This window comes from Argiope bruennichi, chromosome 10 (genome assembly GCF_947563725.1).
Source record: "Argiope bruennichi chromosome 10, qqArgBrue1.1, whole genome shotgun sequence".
NCBI classification, from domain to species: Eukaryota; Metazoa; Arthropoda; class Arachnida; order Araneae; family Araneidae; genus Argiope; species Argiope bruennichi.
In genome coordinates, this window is record NC_079160.1 from 44,965,467 (window position 1) to 44,990,769 (window position 25,303).

Sequence of the window (25,303 nt, forward strand, 5' to 3'; positions counted from 1 at the left end):
AAACAACATAAGACATTAACGCGCGCACCTTAACAGAACAGCAGGCCATCTCATTCTAATTACAATCGTAGTGCACCATGGGATGCGTGCATAATTAGACATCGCCATCTATTATCCAAAAGAGAAGATAGAATACTACAACTGCTACATCCTCCCCGTACACCGCCTAAAACCGTCTCGGTGAGGTGGGGGTGATTTTGGATACTTCCCCCCCCCTTAGATAGAAAATTCATTTTTTTTTCGCAATTACTGAAATGAAATAGGAAATTAAACAAGAAAACTTAAAGTTGAAGGACCAGTTACATACCTACCCTCTCTTTTGTATGTACAAAAATATATTCAATAAAGCAAGCAGAACACAAATTATTTAAATCGTTTGTTAAAAGAATGCAAAAAATATTCAAGAAGGAGATAAAATACATGTTCAGCATGGAAAAAAATATTTATGTCGAAAACAATTGTATGCATATATTTTTAGTTAGAAAGAAAGCAACACATGATGACTGGAATTAAGTTCAAAAATATTTCATTTGTTAATTTTAACTGCAAATATATATACACTTTATAAAAGAAAAGCAGATGTCTTATTTTACTATAGCAAACAACTGCGATTAAATTTGTGTAAGTACTGAAAAGAATTTAGCTCTTCAGAATTCTTACCAAACATACCAAAAATTCACACATACCAAAAATCAAACAAAATTGCACATTTTAAACGATTAAAATATAGCATATGCTGAATCATTATTCTGAAACTGAAATAAATCTATCAGAACAGATTTTCATAATACCAAAATACTATGCAACTTGCAACTGGAAAAGAAAAAACATATTCAATACTTGTTTAGACTAATCACTTTGGGAGCAATGAATCATGAATGTATAGTAAGAACGACTGGAGTCTCCCAAGGTCAAATGTAGCACTTTCGGTTGGGGGAAGATCACATCAGATAGGATAAATCAAATGTAACTTGAATAAAATACAGAAATACTCAACAATTGAAAATTACTATAAACAAGTAATAAAAATACAGTTTAATGTCACGTGTAGTAGCAACCTGTATGTATCATGGCTATCATCTTTGTTTAGCTTTTGTCTGTTGATGTTTCTTTTTCATCTATTTATTTTTTTCAAATTAAATGCTGAACTATAAAAGTTCATGGAAGCGTCAAAGAAACAAAACACTTTAGTAAATATCATACTTCAAAGTTGAGACATGATGGAGAATTTTCAAAAAACGAAATGCTAGAACATATATGAGCATAACCAGGAACTGTATTCTGTGTTACAGCAAGAAGTTATGGAGGATATTTCGCTAACAGAAGAGGATATAACCGGCGTATTATAGCAACAACCTTCTGGTGAAGTAGAAAAGAAGCTGAAAAATGGACAACTAACTGTTGCACGGTTGGTTGAAAAACATCACCCAAATAGAGCAGTAGCCATGCGTGCTACAAATTTAACAATAAAGTTGTATCTCATTTTTATAACATTACATTATTATAAATTTGTTCAAATATTTTTTTTTGAAAAGAACGTATTCTCCTAATGTTACATTAAACGCATGAGAAAAAAAAAATTTTTTTCATTTAACGAGCGTTTTGTTTTGAGAATGAGATTGAGAAACAAATTATGCGCATTACACCATCAACACACGCACGAGGTTCTTTTTAACCCCATCTTTTCACTTTTGCACAGAAATTCTAGGAATTTATAAAAGTTTATATCTGTTACTTCCTGTATTTTCGTGGGGGGGGGAGCTAGAAAAAGAAGATTAGAACAGCAGAAACAATGTAACAGTCTCTCTCTCTCTCTCTCTCTCTCTCTCTCTCTCTCTCTTTTTTTTTTTTTTTTTTTGAGAATGGGGTCAAATTGATCCCTGCGTGTGCTAGCGTTTTATATTCTTTTAATGTTATGGCTAAGATACAATATAAACGCGAACAGCAAATTCAGAAAAATCCTCGGAAGTGCTCCTATTGATAGTAAAAATGGTAATTCCTCAGATCTTAAATTTTGAAAAATTATCATTATTTAGAATCGTAACAAAATACAGATTCTCAATTCTCTAAAAATATTGTATGGAAAGTCTGCTCCTGCTTATAGGAAAAAGGAGGATATCCTTTAATAAAATACCTGGACAATTTATCTATGAATTTCTGGACAATTTATCTATATTAGATAAATTGTCCAGAAATTCATATTAAAAAAGCATTTTATTCTAATTGGAAACTCATAAAAATTTGTTTTGAGTATGTATATAAAAATGAGAGGCTGAAATTATGATTTTTGAAAGTTTTATTTTTAACCTTTTTCCAATACATTTCTTATGTAAATTCCATGTAAAATATAGATTTTTTTCTTATTCTTTCAATATTTTTAAACAGAAGAAAACTATTTAAAGAATAAGTTTGGCATGAAAGGAAAAAGGGGAAAGAAGCAAATATAGAAAAAAGTTCTGAAAAGAGGTCAAATTCAATATGAATTTTTCTTATTAAAAATAGCTTTTATGTCTTAAATAGAACATATTGGCATGAAAAATAATGATATACTCTGACTACATTTTATTTCTATTCAGAATAGCCAATAAGATAAGGAATAAGTAATTGACGATTTGAGGTCAAAATGACCCTACGCATGTGCTAATGTTAAAAAAATGGGCGCGTATGCTGAAGAGTTAAATGAAATTCCACTGCAGCCTTACATACGGTAGAAGAGAGCACTTATGCTTAAAGGCAATAATCTGAGTGGGTTTATCATTTCTGTATCTATTCCCTCCCTTGGCTATATTGCAACGAAGCTAGCCACATGTCTCCGTGGCTCGTTGATAAGACATCGGACTGCGGCCAAAGAGATTGCTGGTTCAATCCTCACCAAATAAATTTGTTATTTATTTATTTTCCTTTCAGTTCTTCCAGAAGTTTCTGGAATATCCCATTATTATAATTTCCTCAATCTTTGTACGTCATTTCCTCTTCAGTTAGTTCTAGGAATGTTCTAGAACATTCTATAGTTGTATATAAGGGCTTGCTTTATAGTAACCGAGGTCTTTGGTTTACTTTAAATAAACTGATATTGTTCCAAGAGTGTTCTCTTCCTTAAGCCTATAAACGTGACAATATATTCAGGAGTTACAAAAAAGAATAGACAAAAAAAATCAAAAAGAATATATTAAACTGTCTATGCATACAAGAAAAACGAAGAAAGAGTATTTTCGCCGGTTTAGGTAACTAATCGATTAAATATAAACCGATTGCCAAGTGTTTTAACTGGGTTCTTCCATTTCTTGTATTATGAATTTGTTTAACCCTCTAAGGGTTCCACACGCATTTCGACGTAGCCCCATAGATGTCTTTAAAGTGCACTGCACGCATTTTAACGTAGGCTAACGAACGATGCAAATTGGTTTTGCACGGAAAATCACGTAGGGGTCATACTGAACCGAATGGTGCAAAAATATTACAATGATTTATTTAAAAGAATAGTAAGGAAATATGAAGAAAATTTTATCCTATGAAATGAGACTGAATATATAATGAAATTTTTGTTCAACGATTCTGCTGTGCAATGATTCGCAAAGTGTTATATCAGTGATCGGGGTTAAAAAGAGTCTTCCCATTCACTATTCTTAGAAACCCTCTGATTTTTGTAGCCGTACAAAATAAAGGAAAGCAATAAAATTTGACTTGAATGTTCTTACCCTTAGGGACTCTTGACCCCACATGACGTTTGGGGGAAAGCAAAAATTCGGCTAACGCTTTCAGTGCATCTCGTTTGGAAAGCCGATGCGCTTTTACGATACATTACTAGTCTGGCATCTCTCGCTTTTCAGAAGTTTCACACGTAAAATGAAACCACCCAGAGGGTTAATATCCTAATTAGATAATAAAATGAATCTATTTGGAACATTTATTGTTATTTCAATCTTTATAATAACAAAAAAAGACACTTGAAATATTGAAGTTGTCTGAATTGATATTTGAAGATTTAAGCTATTAATACTTTCACTTAATTACAGATTTAAATACTAAAATTTCAATAATTCCACGCATTTGTAAGACACCTCATTATAGTCCAACAGGTTAAAAAATGATTTGTAATATCTTACCAGGATGCGGATTATCTCCGATGATCGTCCCTATTGTGTCCAGTAAAGGGCAAGGCCGAAGAAGAGTCTCCCCTGCAGCAACAGGTGGCCAGCACAGAAATGAATCCCATGCTGCTTCGCAAAATATGCCTTGAAAATAAAAGAGAAATTGATATCAGAAGGAAGGTTCGAAATAACAATCAGCATTGGAGTAGCAACATAATTAACGTAAAAACGATTGTGATTTAATATCCAGTAGAAACTTTTGACATCACATCCGTTTCCTCCGTTAAATTGTATATTGAATTCTAGAATCACATTGGCGCGCAATTATCTAATGTGCATCACCATACTGTACGGGGTTTTCATCGATTGTATCATGATTTTATGGACTCATTTTAGAATGTAATTCCTCGTAATACATTGAATTTGGCTAAAAGCAAAATTTTAAATTGATATATTTAGTATATAAAGTTTGCCGGCGTCCTGTCATAGGGGTAGCGCGTCTTCCCCGTGACCTGGGCGTCCTGGGTTCGAGTCCCGGTTCGGGCATGGTTGTTCTTCCTGTTCTATCTGTGAGATGTGTGAATGTGCCCCCCTGTAAAAAGGGGTTGTTCAAGTGAATGTGATGCGTGAGTAGCTAAGACGTACTCGTGGCCCTAGTTGGCGCTACTAAAATAAGAGATGATCCCTTGGCTTAAAATCACTGACTTCGTCAGCGAGTTGTCCGTGGCAAGTGTCATTATAAACAACAACAATTATATAAAGTTTACTTATTTGAAAAAGCAGCATAATAAAAAGATGCGACATTGTGGTGTTGTATCCGTTTCCCTCTTTTAAAACTCTTAAAACAATGCGTGAATTCTAAAACTGCATTGGAGTACGGTATCTGATGTGCAACACTTAAGCACGCATTATTCAATTGTCTGCATAAGGATCCCATAGTCTAATTTTAGAGCGTATTTGTTGGCGATACAGTGGATTTAGCTGTAAACTGACTCTTGAAATTATAACACTTTTTTAAATGCAAAACTAAATTATGCAAAATTGAAACAGTGGCATAGTAAACCAGCGGGAAATGTCTCCTTAAAATTTTCCGGCACACTCTCAAATAAACATGTTATCCCAGAGAGCGCCTTACACAGCATTGGCGTATATTATTTATGGAATATTGACCTTTGGCGTGAAATTAAAATTTTTACTGAATCCATCGGTAGATATTTGGCGAGATTTTTGGAGATTATTTCCTATGCGATTAATAGTATCCGAAAATCAAATTTATGCTTTAAACGGCTTTTCATAGCCAATTGAAACAAAAATGTGACACAGAGCTATACTTGTAACTACAAAATCATATAATGAATTTAATATATTAAAGTCATGCGGTTTTGAAGCAACACGCTTGCATATCTCTGAAAGTATAGACCGCCATACGATCACCCCATGGAGAAAACGTAGAACTCGTCAAAATTCCGAGTTAGAATTTTTTGACGATTATCATGCTTTCTCTATATTTCGTATATGATAACGTAAAAAAGCACTGCAAATACTGTATTTGTGATAAAACGTTATCTCCAGGTATTGGACCTACAGATTATTAATAGAATAAATATGCAGGTGGTTATCAAAATAATGGAAACACCTGTGAAAAAAGTGACATTTTTAATGCGCTTCGTAAGCATTAAAATTTAATAATAACCACCAGTTTTTTTATAAATAGTAATGTATATATTCTGGTAGTATGTGTGAGCTTTAACAATGTTCTGTAATTCTTGTTTTCTTTTCAAATGAGTAAAATGTCGGACATCTCAGATTTTCAAAGAGGTCAAATTGTAGGAGCCCTCTATCTGGAGCAAGTGTAACCGAAACATCCCAACTTTAAGGCGTTTTAGAGGTACAGTGTCTAAAGTCATGACAGCATACACACAACGCGGCAAGACAAGCTAGGCAAAGCAAAATAGTAGGCAGAAAGAGAGGCTCAGTGAAAGAGGCCGACAGGTATTGAAGCGGATTGTAATATCTAAAAAGCGAACAACTGCTGCAAACGTGGCCGCACAGGTCAATACCTTTCTGGAGTCTCTAGTGTCAGTTATTACAGTTGGAAGGCACCTTAATAAACATTACATTTATGGCAGAGCAGTAATTCCCAAGCCACTTGTCCCAAATGTTAATGGTAAACATAGTCTAAAATGATGCCACGCCCACAAAACCTGGTCGACTCATAAGTGGAAGAAAGTAATATGATCTGACAAATAGTGTTTCACACTTTTCCCTACAACAGGACGGGTGGACTTTTGGAGGACACCTGCACAAGCGTATGGATGTGATTGTATCCTTCCAACTGTCAAGCATGGAGGTGGATCTGCCATTATATGGGCAACCATGTCGTGCTTTTCTGCTGGACCAATCGTAACCTTGAAAGAAAGGATCACTGGAGAGAAGTATAGAGAAATTTTAGCTGGCCAGGTCCATCCTATGATGCAAACTTTGTTTCTTGAAAGAAATGGAATTTTCCAGGATGATAATGCATCCATCCATACAGCCAGACTTATCCAATCATGGTTTGATGAACACGAAGGTGAAGTTAAACATCTGCCTTGGCCCGCACAATCACCCGACCTCAATATAATTGAACCGTTATGGTCAATTTTAGAGTGTTCAATGCAGAATCGATATCCTCCACCAGCATCTCTCCCAGAACTTTCACAATATCTCCAGGCAGAATGGTACAATATTCCTCTAAACACTATTCAACACTTGTATGAATCGATTCCTAGGCGAATCCAAGCTTTATTACATGCCAAAAGGGTTCCTACACCATTCTAATAAAGGGTTCTTTATAAATCTAAGGCGCTTCTATTATTTTGATAACCACCTGTATGTTGTTTGTGTAGAATCTTTCTAATGGAGACCAGTCCCATATCACCAAAATCTAAGACGTTTCTATCATTTTGATAATCACGTGTATAATGATTGCAAATCAAAAATCGTTTGTAAATACTGTATATACGAATAAAAATAATATTCATGGTATTTTCATCTCTAATACTCTTTTTATAGAAGTTTTGAAATGATTTTTGGTATTGTAGATTTCGAAATTTAACAATAAAAATAAATACAATTCTAACTTCAAAGTCAAATCAAAGACATTCTCGTATTTTAACTATCTCCTTATTCTTCCCATACTTGTAAATGTTCTAACTAAAAAAAATTATAAATATTTTTTCTTCTTTCCGAGGAACTATATAAAAATATTAAATTGAACAAAATGTGCTGTACGTGTAAATAACTCTTAATCTGTAGGTACTGTACCAACACCAAATACTTCCCTATTTATAAAAATATTTAGAAAAGATGAAGTGGCCGTCTAAGCAAGCAGCAAATCTTTTCTAATAATTGATCTTTTATTGGATTATATCTCTTTCTTTCAAATCCTCTGCTCCATATCCGTCCCGAACACTTTTCTTCCATTCTTCCATCTCCCCCCCCCCACGTTATTCTTAGCAGAAGATAATAACGAATTCAATCACCAGCTTTCGTGCCTGAACACGTTACCAACGTAAGCACCCTTTGCAACTTCCCGATCCAATTTCTTGGCCTTCCTCTCCTTTACGAAGGCGCTGTGGCACTGATTAACGTATAATTGGAGAGAAATTCGCTTCATCCTTATCTCTCGTGGGTTATGCAATGGCGATGATTGAATCGGACATTAAGAACACGGAAATTCTAGCCATCCCCTCTCTTTCTTGGTTTTCTCGGCGATTATTACTGGAAAGATTCCGTTAGGGTTACAGTTAGAGAGAATAAATAAATGATTCAGTGTCGTTATATTACCTCAAAGATTTCTTTGATACTGAGCTGTATTTTCCAAGAAAAACTTTCGTTGACTTTGAGTAAATTCTATTGCAAAACTTATTTATAAAAGAAAATTAAAATTATTTGATGAAGATTTCAGAATATTATATGTCAAGGCAATATTCGCTGATTCAATATAACAAATTAAAATAAAGGACTCTCATAAACTACAATTAATAAAAGGTATCCCAAAACTAATTTCCAAAAACCACCATTCGTGGAGTAAAGTGTTGGCAGCCCTATTTAAAACCACTTGACAACTAGGGTTAGTAAAAATGGAGAGTTATACAATAGAACAACACGTTTTGATTGTTGAACAATATTTCAAAGATAATGAAAGTTTGTGAGACAATTCTAAAATTTGTGAATTGACTCCTTAGATCGTGTGATTTAATACTATTGGATTTCTTTTTATGGGGTTATTTGCAGTCAAAGATCTATGCCATCCATCTCACAAGTAAGCGTGCATTGAAATAGAGAATTCACTCTGAATCAACGAAATTCAGCCACAATACACGATAGAACAACGTATTAATGCAAGATTTGAATTAAATTAAAAACTCAATTTTTTTTCTTTAAATTTCTATATTTTATTGAATCGTAAGGTACAGAGGATAGGATTATGTATGGAAAAACACATAGGGCAAATGGCCTCCATGGCTTTGCTGGCACATATGCACTCTCTTGTCGAAGTTTTCCATGAACATTTTGTATAAATGTGACTGAATTGAATTGATGCATCTTTGAATTTCATCCTTCAATGCTTGTTTGCTGGTGAGATTGTTGGCATAGACTTTTGACTTCAAATAAGCTCATAAAAAGAAATCCTATGGCATTTAATCACATGATATAGGGGACCAGTTCTCAAATTTTAGAACTGTGGTCGCCAGACTTTCCTTATTTTTTAAATACTGTTCAGTTATGAAAACATGTTGTTCTATTGTATACATCTCCATTTTTACTAACCCTAAACTATCAGCTCACAAATGTTTTTTTAATAGGATTGCCAATACTTTACTGCACAAATGGCGACAGATTCAAACCTTGCGTTAATTTTGGGACACAGTTTATAAGTCATCGCGAAAATCGTAGCCAGTTTTCATTGAGCATATCGTATTACATGCTGTATAAAGTGAACATTCATGTGCATGTAAGTTGAATATTTTCATAGATTTTTTTCAGAAAGAATATACTTGCATGAACATTATTTTGTGTACATGAACATCTCTAGTCTCTACCAAAACCTTCTTATTTTCATAGATTTTTTTCAGAAAGAATATACTTGCATGAACATTATTTTGTGTAGATGGACATTAAAAACGAATTTTGAACTATCGGGAGTAGTCTCTACCCAAAACCTTCTTTTGCACATTTCCAGATAAAAGTGTTACAGCCTGTCTCCTCTCTTCCGTCATCGAAACTGTGAACTTTAGGAAAGATCGATAAAGCCACGAGTGCTCAGATTTTTATTTTGAAAGTCTTCCACAGGAGCATTTTGCGCTGAGTGAAATGAGAAAGGATACTAAATATGAATTTCGGATGCCTTTTTACAACTAATAAAAAACAAAATTTGATGTAAAATGCTACTTTAGAAAATATATATATATATTTTAAACGTTATTTATCTTAGTCGTTTATATGCAAGCGAGTATATAGACTGATAAATGGTCAACCAATTGACCATTTATTTCAAAATTTAATATGGTTCTATATTTTAGATAATAAAACTGAATATCAAATATCATTTATCTATCTCCTTGCGTTTTGCAGCTATCATATTTCACTTACACTTGGATAGACAAACAGACAGACAGACTTCCTTCAATGGATTTCATTCAAAATTTATCTATAATACTGATGTAAAGATGAAGCACCCGGAATAATTCTTCTAGCTCAAAATATTTTTGAATTGTCAGTTCACAGACAAATAGATATCATTCCAAAAATATATTTTCCGAATTTAAATGTCTTTTTTTTTTCAGGCTGGTTGGTTGTTAGTGTTTTATGGCGCAAGAACAATACTTGATTATACTGCACCAAGCAAATGGTGAAATCATAGACCAAACTATAAAAAATAATGATAAAATATAAAAGTAAAAGTTATCAACATAAAAATTCCAAAAAATAAAGTTCTAGTACGTACAACGTTAAGAAATTTAAATGAAACAGTGGTGCAAAAAACGAATTTCATTGAAGCAATGTAAAAATCAGGCGTGAATAAAAGTTAAAAGTATTAAATACATGTGTAAAGGCCAATGTATTTTAAAAATTTAAAGATGTTTGGGGGGAATTTTTAACCCACCAGGTCTTGTAAAGTTAATGACGATGATTTAAAAAAAGTTTAAACGGGAGGAATTAAAAGATGGGCACTCGATTAAAATATGATTAATGGTAAAATCCACATGACATGCAGGGCACTTTGGTGCCGCCTCGCTAAAAATGAGATGTTTATGCGTGTGGCGAGTATGCCCTATACGGAGGCGAGTCAACTTGACATCAACCTAGCGTATAGGGTGATTAGGCCAGAGTCCAATAATTGGTTTGACAGAATGAAGTTTATTCTGGATCTGTTTTTTTTTTTTCAGATTTTTTAAAATATGGGGTTGGAACTTTCTTTGATGATTACTTTACTTTGTCTTCGAATTTAAGAAATTAAAAAAATAAAAAACATGTAAATCCTAGCAATATGATCAGATCACTGATAGATTTAAACTAGCGTGAATTGTTCTAATAATGTATGTATTTAAAATTCAAAATTTCAATTTCTTTTTTATCGGCATTTCAAGAGAGTCAAATAATATTCATTGGACTGCTGATTATCGTATTTTGTTCGTGTACATAAATGTATAACAATAATCTATTTTGTGAAATTTGCTATTGAATTGAGCTTTCTGAGCATATGAATTGGCATTATCTTAATCGAAAAATCAATCGAAAAAAATGACATTTTGTGAAATAATTTGTTTCCTGTCGCGCGATGTATATTACTGGCGCTAGGTAATTTGTATTTAAATATTCCAATACAAAAAATAATATTTCTTGTAGTAAGCTCTACATTCACTTAAATCTCGATTTTTAAATAACCTGACATATCAAAAACACCTCTCTTTAGCGACAGAAGTAGAGGACTAAGAATATTCGAGGATCGTGACAATTTCATTAGTACCTGAGTTCCGCAGTTTATTCTAGAACATTCGAAACACTTTTATGGGAACTTTTAAACATGGAATCGAAATGAGAATCATTAGTGAGCAGAAGTAGTTAAGCTCAAGTGAATAGTTGAGCGAAATCTGTCTTTGGAATCTGGATTTCCATTGCGCTAGCTCTCTCTGAGCGTTTTGTGTTGTTGCCATTGTATAATTTGCTACTGTTTACTGCAAATCGTGTTGCTCTTATCGACACTTCGACTGCATTTTACTATTGTGTATTCACGTTTTCTTAGATGATAAAACGTCTTTATCTGTTATTTTGCCTATTGGACTTTTCCCCTTATAGTCATTTTCTTCGCAATATTATATATCTAATAATATTACGTATATTGCATGGTGATTACAATAGTTCCTCTTTATATGCTTCTTATAACAAATAGGCAAAAAAAATTGACAGTATTTTAGTGTCTTAACCATTTTTCATTTCAATATCCTGGGCATCAAGGTGTAATAAAATGCAGTTAATAAATGGCAAATCAAAAACAAATCATGATTTCTTCAATAAAACTGAGTTATAAGTGATAAAACTTATTTCTTAAGAAGTTTATTGTTAAATAAAATCAAATTCATCACAAACAAAAATGGTTAATATAGATTTAGTTTATATACACTTTGATTTAAAGTGTATAAATATTTAATACATTCAGCTCTTTGGAGTTTGTAAAGATGAAATTTCGTAACCAATTCTATACTCATTTTCGTATGCATAAGTCTTTTGAAATTTCGTACATTTTTGCATGCTCTGGCCACTATTTTAATGCTTCTGAAATTAATTTATCATTTCAAAATCTTTGGTATTATTTTAATAGTGTAATTCTTATTATATAAATATTTTTGAAATTTAACTATCATTTAATCAAATACTTTAAATTTTATCTCCATACGAATGGCGCCACCTGGTAGGAAATTTAAGAAATGTTCCAAAATAATATAATAATTAATAAATTGGAGGATTTAAAAATAGAGAATAAAAAAATGTAATCCATTTTAAGCAAACTAACCAAAAAGCGTGAATTTGAAAATTGTGTTTATTAAACTTATTTCTTTGGTCTTTTATTGCCCATGTCTTTTATTTTGACAAGCCAAAAGACGCATGGTGATTACCAAAAAATACTGCATTTTTTTTCTATCAAGAGAATTTCTTTCATAAGAAAACAGTTCTCGTAGCTTAAGGAAAAGTTCAGAAAGTGAATTCAATTATCTCCCACATACATAAGAAATAAGGAAATTTGGTTTTGTTGCTAGACAGTTTGGTTCGAAAACTCCTTGTGAAGTCTCATTTATTTTTCATTTAAATGAATACGTCGCACTTCCTCTGCTGCAATTTTCTGGAATTTCTACAAGGGTTGTGACTAACACTATGACGACAAAAGATTTAGGCTAATATCCCACTGGAGTACGACTTAGTTGAACGAATTTAGTATGGAATGCAATTTGCATATTCTAAAATCTAAGCTTAAATAATGCAAAACATAGCAATTATCTATAGCTGAATAACATTCTGAAAAGCAGCGTGGGATACATAAATTTTGCATTGTGATAATAAATATCAGACGATTTAAATAAATAAATACAGTTTTTTTTTCATTCAACTAAATAAATTTATTAAAAAAAACCTTTATTTTCTGTTCATGAAATGCTTATCTAAATTCTTCGTCGAATTTCACTAAAATAAATAAAATCGTTTTCTTTATTTAAAAAAATCGCTGAATTTCGTATTCGAGGTTTAAAAATAGTTGAAAAGAATCATATTCATTTAATTTAACGGAAAAATTATGAAATATAAATACTAGACAATTTCAAATGTAAATAATCGAATGCAATTTAATTTCACAAAAATTTCATATATAAAAACAACTTAATCATAAATTTTCGCATCTTTTAAAATATAACTTTTTAATTATCTTCAGAAATTTCGTTCCATTTTTCACTATGGAAATGGCATTACTTTCATTATCTTTGGTTAATATATTTGTCGAAATGAACTTAAATAAATTACCAATTCTGTACATTTTTATAAATCATCATCTATTTTTCAGAAAAAGTAAAATCAACCCGAATTTAATAAGGCGAATGACATGACGCAGCGGTATTAACAAAAATAACTAACAGAAAATATCAAACTAATATATAGGCTCATTACAAATCTAATTAAATTAAGAGTTGTTTTTATTCAAAATGTTCTCTCAATCTTTAAAGAAAAAGCAAAAATATTATTTTCATTATTTGTTACGAAATATGTTTCTGAATAATATTAAAGAGAGGTCTGCAAACAGTAAATTTCATCATTATTATTATTATTATTTTGAATACAGTATAACAGAATGTATATAAAACAAAAATGTGTTGTAAAGAATTACAATATAACATGGTACATTATTTTAAGAGTAATTAAGACAATTATTAAATATGTTTTCTGATATTTGTTTTTTATACAATTTATATCTGATATTTTTAATCTTACGGTCAAACAATAGATAAACAACATCTAATACTTAACTGAATCAATAAATAACAAATAATATACAAATATATTAGAAACGCATTTTCATCGTTTTAATTAAAAGGATGAAATTAAATATTTCATTATTTATAGTTTTGTTATTTTTTACAAGCGATCTTTAACGACAACCTGGTTCATCAAGAACACTAGTTGTGCTTATTTTCATTAATTAGATCAATTTCACGCACGTATCTTGCAATTCATGAATCTGTCAAAAATGTATTTGAAAGCCTCAAATAATGATATAAGTTAGAGTCATGTTATTTTAATTAGTTTAATGCTAGCTCTATTTACTGCATGAATTAACCTTCCTAATGGATTTGAGTCCCATGACGTCACAGAGCGAGTTAAAAATGTAGCTGCCCAGTTCATCGATCTTCAAACTTCTGTAACTTCTAATGCTGTAACCTTCCTGCAAACTATACAGATATTAAAGAGCATCTTTCTCTCAACAATAGAAGAAACTTATGCTATTAAATAACTGATTAATGTAGTAATATTTGAAACGAAATCCATCCAGACAAATGTGAAGTCATTAACATCTCTGACATTAGACAGTCTCTAGGACATCACTTTAAAATCAATGGCACTGAAATTCCGTGGGTGCAACGTATTAATCTTTTAGGTATAAATATAGATATATATTTCTTAAAATCTGACTTTTAAGCAGCCATTTCTTTATTTGAAAAAAAATCAATTCTCAAAAGTATCGATGCATTCAAATACAATGCAGCCAATAATTTGGTTTGCCGATCATAATAAACATTTGTTATCATGATCGACATTTGTCATCACGAGTACATTCCCATCCACCAAACTATATCTGAATCAAATGCAACAGCTCAAACTCTGGCTTGTAAAGTGCCAAATCACATACATTTTCATCTTTATTATTAATAAATAAGAATTAAAGACTTGAATTTTACATGTCTTTTACATTCATCATTTATAATTCATCAAATGTAATGAAAATCATTAAATAGGATGGAGCATGAAAGGTAATTCTCAAATACTCCACCAAGTGGCAACACTTGCACGGAATAAAAATTCAATTTAATTAATCGTTTAAATCAATAATGGAGCTTAAATTAGAGTATTATCATTCGAAATACAGAAATGCATAAAACTTCAAAACACAAATCAATTAGAAATTGAATAAAAAATGTATTAAATACCATCTTAAAAAGAATAAAACGCTTCAAGTTAAATGAAAGTTTTTTCTTAAAAGGAATCTTCTTTTGAAAATCGTCTTTAAATTATCATATTTTCAAAAAAGGGTTTTCTTACAAAATTTATTTTGTTTTGTATTCACATGACTGAAGACAAATTCATCACTTGTCTATAGTTTTTAACAATTTTTATGTGTATGTCTTATTCTTAAAAATTATCCTTAAATACATCTAATTTGGTAATTTTATGAATATAAACGAGATCTATATTTCTTTAGAATATTACTTTAAGGGAAATGATTATATTTTTTGATAATGATTTTTTGCAAAAAATTAATATTCTTAATGTTTGTACAGGTTTCATTATAAAACCTTTAGAGTTTCGTTTTTAAGTCTATTTGTTTGGAAAGTGACACTGATTTTTATATTCTTATTGACATACGTTTTAAATTCTATTTTACATCGTTAGATGCTATTATCTCAAAATCTGATCTTAGACAGAATTTTCTTGCAAAAAAATCAAATTAAAATCTAATGCATATTTTTTGTTCAAATTTGATATAATAATTTCTCTGTACGTTCTGAATGTCCTGAGCTAAATAATAAATAATTTGTTCATTTAGAAATAATTTTTTACTTGTTTTTACTAGTTTACTTGTTTTTCAGAATGTGGAAAAGAAATAGAAAATTTTCTCGTTATTTATCACTCGAATCCCAATTTTTAAAGAATGAATAAAAATGTAGATTATTTTTTTATTTCAGAAACTAGATAATATATTCCTTAAGATATTTACAAAATTTTAAGTACATCATTAGATAAACCTCTAAACTAGAAGATTTTTACTTCATAAATCTTTTCAACCACAAAAAAAAAAAAACCTTTGCCACTTAACAGGTATAATTTGATTTCATCGATGTTTTTTTTTTAAATATTTTTTTTCACAAATATTCAAAAACATAACTATTTTCGAAAGTTTTTTTCAAAAAATTCACCCCGAATATAATCTCGTACCTTTAAAAAAAACTTGGGAAAAAGCAGCATGAAAAAAGAAAATATTTTGAAGCACAGTTAAAGAGTTACTTTAAGAGCGAGTCGAAATTTTATTGAAAGAAAATTTGTTGACAGCTGTTATCAAAATAGTTATGCACTGAAGCAACATCTCGCAATATATTTGAAATCCAACACCTTTCCATCATTAAAAAAAAGTCTTGCCATTTTTTATTCTATAAACGATAACAACAGCAAAACAAATATTTTATAAATCTACGCCAGCAATGTGTGATTCATGGAAACAAGCACAAAACCACAATTATTGATAAATTCATCTTCTTTCCAGCAAATAAAAAACATTCAGATATGTAGAGAAAAAACCATTTTCTCACTAAACATCTTCATTAAACAAACGACAAAATAGACTTAACAACTATTTCTGTTCCTTTTTATATTCCATTTAACGCCCAGCTTCTAATTGGAAGGGAAATTTTATAGCACAAACAGGCTTCAACCGTCCATTAAAGTTCCCATGCAAAAGCTGTTAGTCATAGGAGTATGAGAGGAAGGGATTCCGTTAAGCCACTCGCTAGCGTAAAGACCAGGAAAGAGATTTCAATAAATCGATTAGTTTTGTCAAGTAAACGCATTCTGATTGACGTGTTATCAAGTTACTGTCTTCACGATGAATCTTTTGTAAGCTGTATGACAGTGTTTCGGCTTGGCTGAATTAATCTTTGGTTGATGAGGAATCATATTAAATTGTAATTTGCAACTTTGAAGAGGGAGATCAGTAATTTTAGAACTCTACGTTTTTTTTTAGGAATAATGAAATGTCCAGTGATTTTAAATATACACGACTTAGAATAGCATATTAATATCATAATGCAGCCTGCGGCTTTAGTTTTTGAAAAATTTTCAATTAAATGGTGAAATTATTATATTAAAAATGCTATATATTACACATACTGTTTCAAAATTGTATAACACATAGTTACTCAAAACTATTTGTTTTCAAATAAATTTCATGAACTAGAATTTACTAAATTTAAGAATATAAAAATTGATATAAATTTTAAAATCCAATAATTTATAGAGGATTACAAATCAAATCCACGCACTATTTTTAATTTCTATATCGTTAGATATAACCATATATTTAGAAAAATCTCAAAATGAGGCAAAGAATTGTATTTTATGTTCCGCGAATCAATAAATAAACTCTTGAGAAATCTCATAATGAAATTATGTCTAAATTTTTATATTTCACTCGGGTTTTAACAGTCATATTTATTAAAATATTTTTGATGCACATTTATATTTTAATTAAAACGAAATCCCATTTTTCTGTAACAAACTGATTGAGTTTTAAAACTAATGACTTAATTTACTGTTCATTCATTGATTCAGAAAACTTCTTCACTTTTGCGCATGCGTCAGAATGCGTTTATTCAGTCAAAATAGGTGTGAGAGAGAAGATGAAACGAGGAGATGTTTGCATTTCACAATAATGTGACTCGGATTTAAAGCGAAAAAATTATGGGTAACTCTTAATATTGTGGAGGAAGGATTATATTTGGTAATAAAATACTTTAGAACAATTCTTATTTGCTGTAAGAGACCTAAATATTAAATTTTGATGAGTAAATGGAAGATATATGTTCTTAAAATTTGATAATGCCATTTCTTAATAAATATTTTTTAATCTTAAAACACTTCTTTTTTTATGTGTTATTAAGATTTTTGGTAGCATTTTGAAATTAACAACGGCAGATAAAACCGGTCAAATTTAATGTTATATAAAATATTGTCTTTAAAACTTTTGAAAGCATTTTTTGCCGCTTGAACTATGGCCGTCTGGAAATATCTTCTGAACAGTCATGCATGAATTAGTCACATAAGCAACATTACGCAATTTTGAGTTAAAATAGTACAATCAGAAACGACACGACACTCACACGGGAAAATAACTGAGCGGAAAAATAACTAATGGGGCAGAAGTCAAGGTCAAAGAATAATGAAGAATTCCGCAATGTACTCATACTTCCACGTCTCAACCCTTAACGAGGGCCGCGGTGGCCTGGTGGTAAGGTCTCGGCTTTGGAACCGGAGGGTTTCAGGTTCGAGACCCAATTCCACCGAAGAACCGTCGTGTAAGGGGGTCTGTTGCACGTTAAATCCGTCATGACCAAACGTCCTCCCGCTGGTGTGGTGTGGTGTGGTGTGGAGAGGGGGGTGCCAGCTCAGGTGTCGTCCTCGTCATCTGACCGCGGTTCAAAATGACGAGGTCCGTCCCAAAATAGCCCTAGTGTTGCTTCAAACGGGACGTTAATATAACCAAACCTCAACCCTTAACGAGGTACAATTATCAAAAAGTGGTAATCTCGGAATACTGAAACGAACAGTAAACATTTTTTTTTCGACATTCACTACATTACAGGACAAAAAAAAAAAAGATATCACAAATTTTTCTTGAAAGCATGTAACACGCCATTTCTAATTTGAACAAATTTTAAATGCCATAATTTTAATTTAAACAATTTTGGTAAGCAAACTTATTTGAAATTTGTCTTCAAAGAACTATTGCATGGCATTTTTTTTTCTTTGTCACATTTATTATCTCAGCAAGATTATACGTCTTGTGATATTCCCCCATTTTGTTCGAAAATAGGTAAACCATCCCTTTCTGACACCACAGATTGGCAGACACATACCCACTGACTCGAATGCCTTTAATTGCTTTTCATTGATTTCTTTCAGGATACAAGACTCTTGTAACCTTTGCTACAAAACTCACAGTGCGTGATGTTAAAACAGAAGCAACTGTCACTAACAGGCCTGAATAGTTGAACGCGTTCACCAATCCATCATTCGCCGTTCCGTTCTCACGTCATTGTCATGGCAGCTTCTTGATCTCATTTAGTGAACATTATATGTGTATTGCAGATAAAGCGAATTTGCAAATGAACATGAATTAACTTATATCTGTATCTCCTTGTAGCATTTAGTGCATATCTCGATGTCAAACATCTAGATAAAGGATTCTCATAATTCTACATTTTGTTCGATACGAATAAAAATGGAAAAGTAAAGAATGTCCCAAAATTAACACAAGATTTGAATTTACCACCATTCGTGCATTAAAGTGTTGGTAACCCTATTAAAAAACCATTTGGTAGCTGATAATTTAGGGTTAATAAATATGGCGCGTTACGCGATAGAACAACGTGTTGAGCAAAATTTGAATTTAAAAAACATTTTTTTTTAAATTGTGATATTTTAATTGAATCGTAAAGTACAAAGGATAGGATTATCTATGGAATAATACATGGGGCATCCTCGACTTCACTGCCACATACGCATGCTTTTGCCGAAATTTTCCATGACCGTTTTGCATAAATGTGGCTGAATTTCATTGACGCAGCGTTAAATTTCCACCTTCAATGTACGCATGCTTGTGGGTTTGTTGACATAGATCTGATCTTTGCTTCCTAAAAACTCCATAAAATGAAACCCAATGGTGTTAAATCACACGATCTAGGAGGTCAATTCACAAATTTTGGAATTGTGACCCACAAATTTCATTATTTTTGAAATATTGTTCAACAATCAAAACATGTTGTTCTATTGTGTAACGTTCCATTTTTACTAACCCTAACTGTCAAATGGTTTTAAATAGGGTTGCCAACACTTTACTGCACGAATGGTGGCAAATTGTGACCGCCAGGCTTTTATTATTTTCGAAATATTGCTTAACAATGAAAACACGTTTCTCGTTGTTTAACAATGAAACACTTAACAATGAAAACTCCATTTTTTACTAATCCTAAACTATCAGTTGTTAAATGGTTTTATTAATAGCATACCAACACTTTACTGCAAGAAAATGGTGGCAAATTTAAATATAGCGTTAGTTTTAAGACACTTTGATATTTACTATAATAAAAGTATTAAATATGTACTTATTTTAAGTAGATTGTATATAATGAAAAAATAAAATATCTTAAATTCTTTATAACAATTATATTCATAAATGAATTTTACTTTGCAATAAATAATAAAGATATTATAGAGAGGGCCATTCCAATAGTGCACAAATAGCTAATTTCCATATAGTTTAGCATGGACGTATGCTTCCTTTTAAAAACTGCTTAAGTGACACAAAGAATTATATTTTATGTCGGTTGAGATGATAAATATATAGTGAAAAATTATGAAATCCAACTTTTCATGCAAACGCCTATTTCTGTAAGATATATTTAATACTATCGCGTAAATGAAATTGGCATAAATAAACGTGTATTAACTAAAGCCAAAGATAACACTCACTAATCTCAACTCAAGACTTTATTCAAGGAACTAAACTTTACAACTGTTTTTGTCCACAAGACGAAATGACTCGAATCTTCCGGATTTAGAAAGATACAGAAATTATAAGAACATTCTAGAACAAGCGAGAAGTAACGGAAAGTCAATCAATAACAAAACAATTCTTAGGCACCTTGCCTGTAGTCAGATATGAGCTTACGAACTGTCGCTTTCAGTTTATAGCATTCTACCACTGAGCCATCGAGTCCGCGCCAAGTTAGAACAATTTTGGTTACATTATTACATAATTTATTCTCTACGTGCTTACAATTTATACTTGAAACAATTCTGCTTGTTTTAAATCAAAACAAATGAACGATGAAGTTTTTGATTCCCTTATTTTTGACAATCAACGACATTCTCGAAGAAACAGAGTCCATTGTTTGGATGATCTATCTGAATTTATACTTTAAAATGTTCTAAAATAATATTGTTCAAAGAGTCACAACTCGATCAACTTTGGTCCCAAAAAGAGACGACCTGTTTTTTTATGAAGCTTGTCAAGATTATTTTACAATCGATGATTGATATGATAGGCGAAACTTAATAAAAATGTGAACTCAGCAATACTTTTATCGACTCAAATAACATAAAATGTAATTCTTTGAAGTATTTTTTTAAGTAAAACTATGTACCTCTAGCAATTTACAGGTGAGCTTTTGAGCGACGACTAGAATGGACATCTCTTATTAATTAATTTACTTTTGTACTACAATAAGTCATGATTTATAATTGATAAGTTTTAATATGGCAGATGAATCAGTTCAATGTAGAAAAATTATGTGGGTTATTATATGAATAAATGGTAGAAACATTATATATTATAATGTAAAACGTATATGTTTGAAATGGAGCATGGCCGAAGAGATATGAAACTTTCAATTTTTAAAACTTCACTTTTATTCCATCCCGGGAGGCATAATTTATGTACAAGCAAAAAGTGACAAGATTCGTCTACAAAACGACACAAGAACGAAAAGAGAAAAGAGCGAATAAAATATTTATCCCCGTGATTATATACTGTTAGATTCTGATAGGGATTTCTTTACACGTGTCGATTTAGGCAAGGGAATCGTAGGGATCTTTTAAAAGAATTTGTTTAGATCGAAAAAGTTTTTATTCTTTCATTCGAAGTGTGAGAACTTGTCGATTTCATCAAATTTTACATAGATTCCATTGCTTTAATTAAATAAAAAAGGTGGAATTAGATCAGGAAATAAGAGAATATTTTAGAATGAAGTTAATATGGGATAAATTAAGATAAAAATTAGGAAATTAATTTAGATTTAGAGATATCATTACATATATATAACTGAATAATAAGGATTAAAATAAAAGTTAAAAAGGGTCAGTATTTTATAATTTAAAAATTATAAATTAATTTTTTTCAAAAATTAAAATCCCTAAAAACAATGTTTTAGTGCCCTTACTAATAGAGGTATCATAATTTAAACTCGATCATTTAGAAAACTCAAACATAATGCATAATTTACTTATAAATGCAAAAACTAAATTAAATATCAACAGCTGTCAGAATTAGAATTAAAAAACCCGACATTGATGCATATTTATGTTTTAAAAAATTACAAACAATCTTTTAAGAATTGTGCCCAACTTTACAGAACAAAATCAACTTTATAGTGATTCAATAAGAATAAAAAAAGATATAAAAAAACAGTTACAAGTGTAAAACGATATGATTTATGAGCAAGAATATGAAAGAGAATATTTTAATATTTCACTTTCAAATAAATCAAAATTTTATTTCTTAAAAGAAAAGTTTTATTCCGTAAGAAACAAATATAAGAATAAGTATAAATTTCTGCTGGTTTACTGCTTACAAGCCATATATTTCCACGGAATTGAAATGTAACACTTCAGCAGTTGAGAAAAAAATCATATATCGCACTTAAGAAAACAAAACACACAATTTGTTCAGTTTAAAGAAGAAATTTATTTTCCAAAGCGAAAAGTATTTCCTTAAAAGATTAAATCATTCGAATCTTCAAGATATACATTAGATTTCAAAACGTCAAACTGAAGTATAAGAATTTAACAATATTTCCAACAAAGGTAGAATTTTGTTACTGAGTTAAATTGACGGAAGTGAATGATTGTTAAAACATTACGAAATTATGGATAAATGTTGTTTGTCTTTCATGTCATTTAGTTACATATTGTCTAGGTTTTGGCTTATTTTTAATTACCCTGCATTCATTTTAGTAACTTGTAATTCAGTCATATCTAATGATTAATTAAGACTTTTATTGGAAATAATTTCTCCTCGTATACCAGTATGCTCCGCTTTTTAATTTTGTAATTTGGTATGCAATAGATAGAAAGAAAGAGGAAGGTGTGTTTCGGCATACAGTGACGATTTTAACTTTTCATAAGACAGGGAAGAAAATCGATTATGAGTCATTTGGTATATTGCATTAATGTATATTTCCATCGAAGTGTACACTAATATGTACATGTATATGTACACTAATATAATAAGTGTTTCCACCGAAGAGTAGAAATATACATGAACATATTGTATTAGCGTACATTTCCACACATCGGTGGAAATATTATATTAGTGTACCTACACATACATGTACATATTGTATTAGTGTACCTACACATACATGTACATATTGTATTAGTGTACCTACACATACATGTACATATTGTATTAGTGTACCTACACATACATGTACATATTGTATTAGTGTACCTACACATACATGTACATATTGTATTAGTGTACCTACACATACATGTACATATTGTATTAGTGTACCTACACATACATGTACATATTGTATTAGTGTACCTACACATACATGTACATATTGTATTAGTGTACCTACACATACATGTACATATTGTATTAGTGTACCTACACATACATGTACATATTGTATTAGTGTACATACACATACATGTACATATTGTATTAGTGTACATACACATACATGTACATATTGTATTAGTGTACATACACATACATGTACATATTGTATTAGTGTACCTACACATACATGTACATATTGTATTAGTGTACCTACACATACATGTACATATTGTATTAGTGTACCTACACATACATGTACATATTGTATTAGTGTACCTACACATACATGTACATATTGTATTAGTGTACCTACACATACATGTACATATTGTATTAGTGTACATACACATACATGTACATATTGTATTAGTGTACACATACATGTACATATTGTATTAGTGTACATACACATACATGTACATATTGTATTAGTGTACATACACATACATGTACATATTGTATTAGTGTACACATAATGTACATATTGTATTAGTGTACACATAATGTACATATTGTATTAGTGTACACATAATGTACATATTGTATTAGTGTACATATTGTATTAGTGTACATATCGTATTAGTGTACATATCGTATTAGTGTACATATCGTATTAGTGTACATATCGTATTAGTGTACATATCGTATTAGTGTACATATCGTATTAGTGTACATATCGTATTAGTCACATATCGTATTAGTCACATATCGTATTAGTCACATATCGTATTAGTCACATATCGTATTAGTGTACATATCGTATTAGTCACATATCGTATTAGTCACATATCGTATTAGTGTACATATCGTATTAGTCACATATCGTATTAGTGTACATATCGTATTAGTCACATATCGTATTAGTCACATATCGTATTAGTGTACATATCGTATTAGTGTACATATCGTATTAGTGTACATATCGTATTAGTGTACATATCGTATTAGTTTATATTCATACATACACATGCATATAGTGTATATACATACACATGCACCTAGCCACCCATCCACCTAGCTATCCCTGTTAGTACAAAATGCCGTAGAATGTTGTTACATTATCTTCACAATATTGGTAGGCATTCAGAATGTCTGGCATCGTACAGATATCGGACAATATTTTGTGCTAATAATATCATACTCACATGGAGCCCACAGGGAGTCAAAATTATTATAACTTTATTAGTTATTTCTGTTATGAATTAAATTATCCGACTAAGTTCAGAAGGGATTTTTTCAAAAATAAATTAATGTTTATCTAATGCTTTTTATTAATATTATTATAACATGATGAATAAAAGCAGAATTATTTAAATATATATGAAGCTTTTGAAGAAAAGGGATATTTTGATGTAAATTTTAGCATTTATTTACAAAAATTAGGTTTTTTCTAGAGAAAAGAAAAATTTTAGTTTTTAATTTTTCTTTATAACATTTCATGTGTAAAATACCTTAGAGTATCTAATTATTATCCAAGAATTATGTTCGAAAATAAAATTTGTGTGTGTAATATATGAATTTATCTACGAAATTTTGGAATTTTTTCTACAATAATCATCATAAATCCACTTCTAAAGCATTCAACATCAAATCCATACTTAAATAGATTCTGCATAACAGCACTAACTATAAATTCCATCAAAATATCTTGATTATTTTTTTTTAAATATGATGACACTCGTACAGTAGAATTATGAAAAAAAATTTTTCTTCAGAAAATGCATTTAAAGTTATTAAATACTTATTTATAGAAAGCTATTATACAATAGTTTGCTATAATTTGTCTTCTATTTGACACTGAGACAATATAGAGATATCACTGGAAACAAAAAGTACTTACTTTTTCAAAACTTCAAAAAAAAAAAAAGAAATGCGAATTTTCATCTAAGTTCATGTTTACAACTTAGTCGGATACCTTAAATTAAATATTGGTATGCATTTAGAATTTGTATTTCATATAGACAGTCAAAAGTAAAATTTAATAAAAAAAATAACATCTCCATGATAATTTGAACGCATGAATGAACATATTTTCTAAAAATTAACTTCTAACAGAAATTATTAAATAATATTTTTACAAAACTTACCAATAGATGGCACTATGAGTGTGGAACTAAAATTTAATTTATTAATCGATTAAATGATAATTAAATTTTTAATTTGTTCTAAACGTGTCGTTATCGAGAACACAAAAGTTTACAAAGATTCTAACCTCTTTCATTTACGGAAAAGAATGAAAAAAATGCATAAAATTCTATTTTTGCCATTATCTTAAATAAATCTT

The 25,303-nt window shown here is 30.5% G+C and overlaps 1 protein-coding gene across 1 annotated transcript in view; it reads right to left on the minus strand.

Annotated features, from left to right (window-relative positions):
- Positions 1–25,303, minus strand: part of LOC129988712 (corticotropin-releasing factor receptor 1-like) — a 334,441-nt gene that overhangs the window by 242,207 nt on the left and 66,931 nt on the right. Inside the window, exon 2 of the mRNA XM_056096980.1 lies at positions 4,107–4,235. The gene's annotated coding sequence lies outside the window, so the exon portion shown is untranslated. The remainder of the gene's footprint in view (positions 1–4,106; positions 4,236–25,303) is intronic.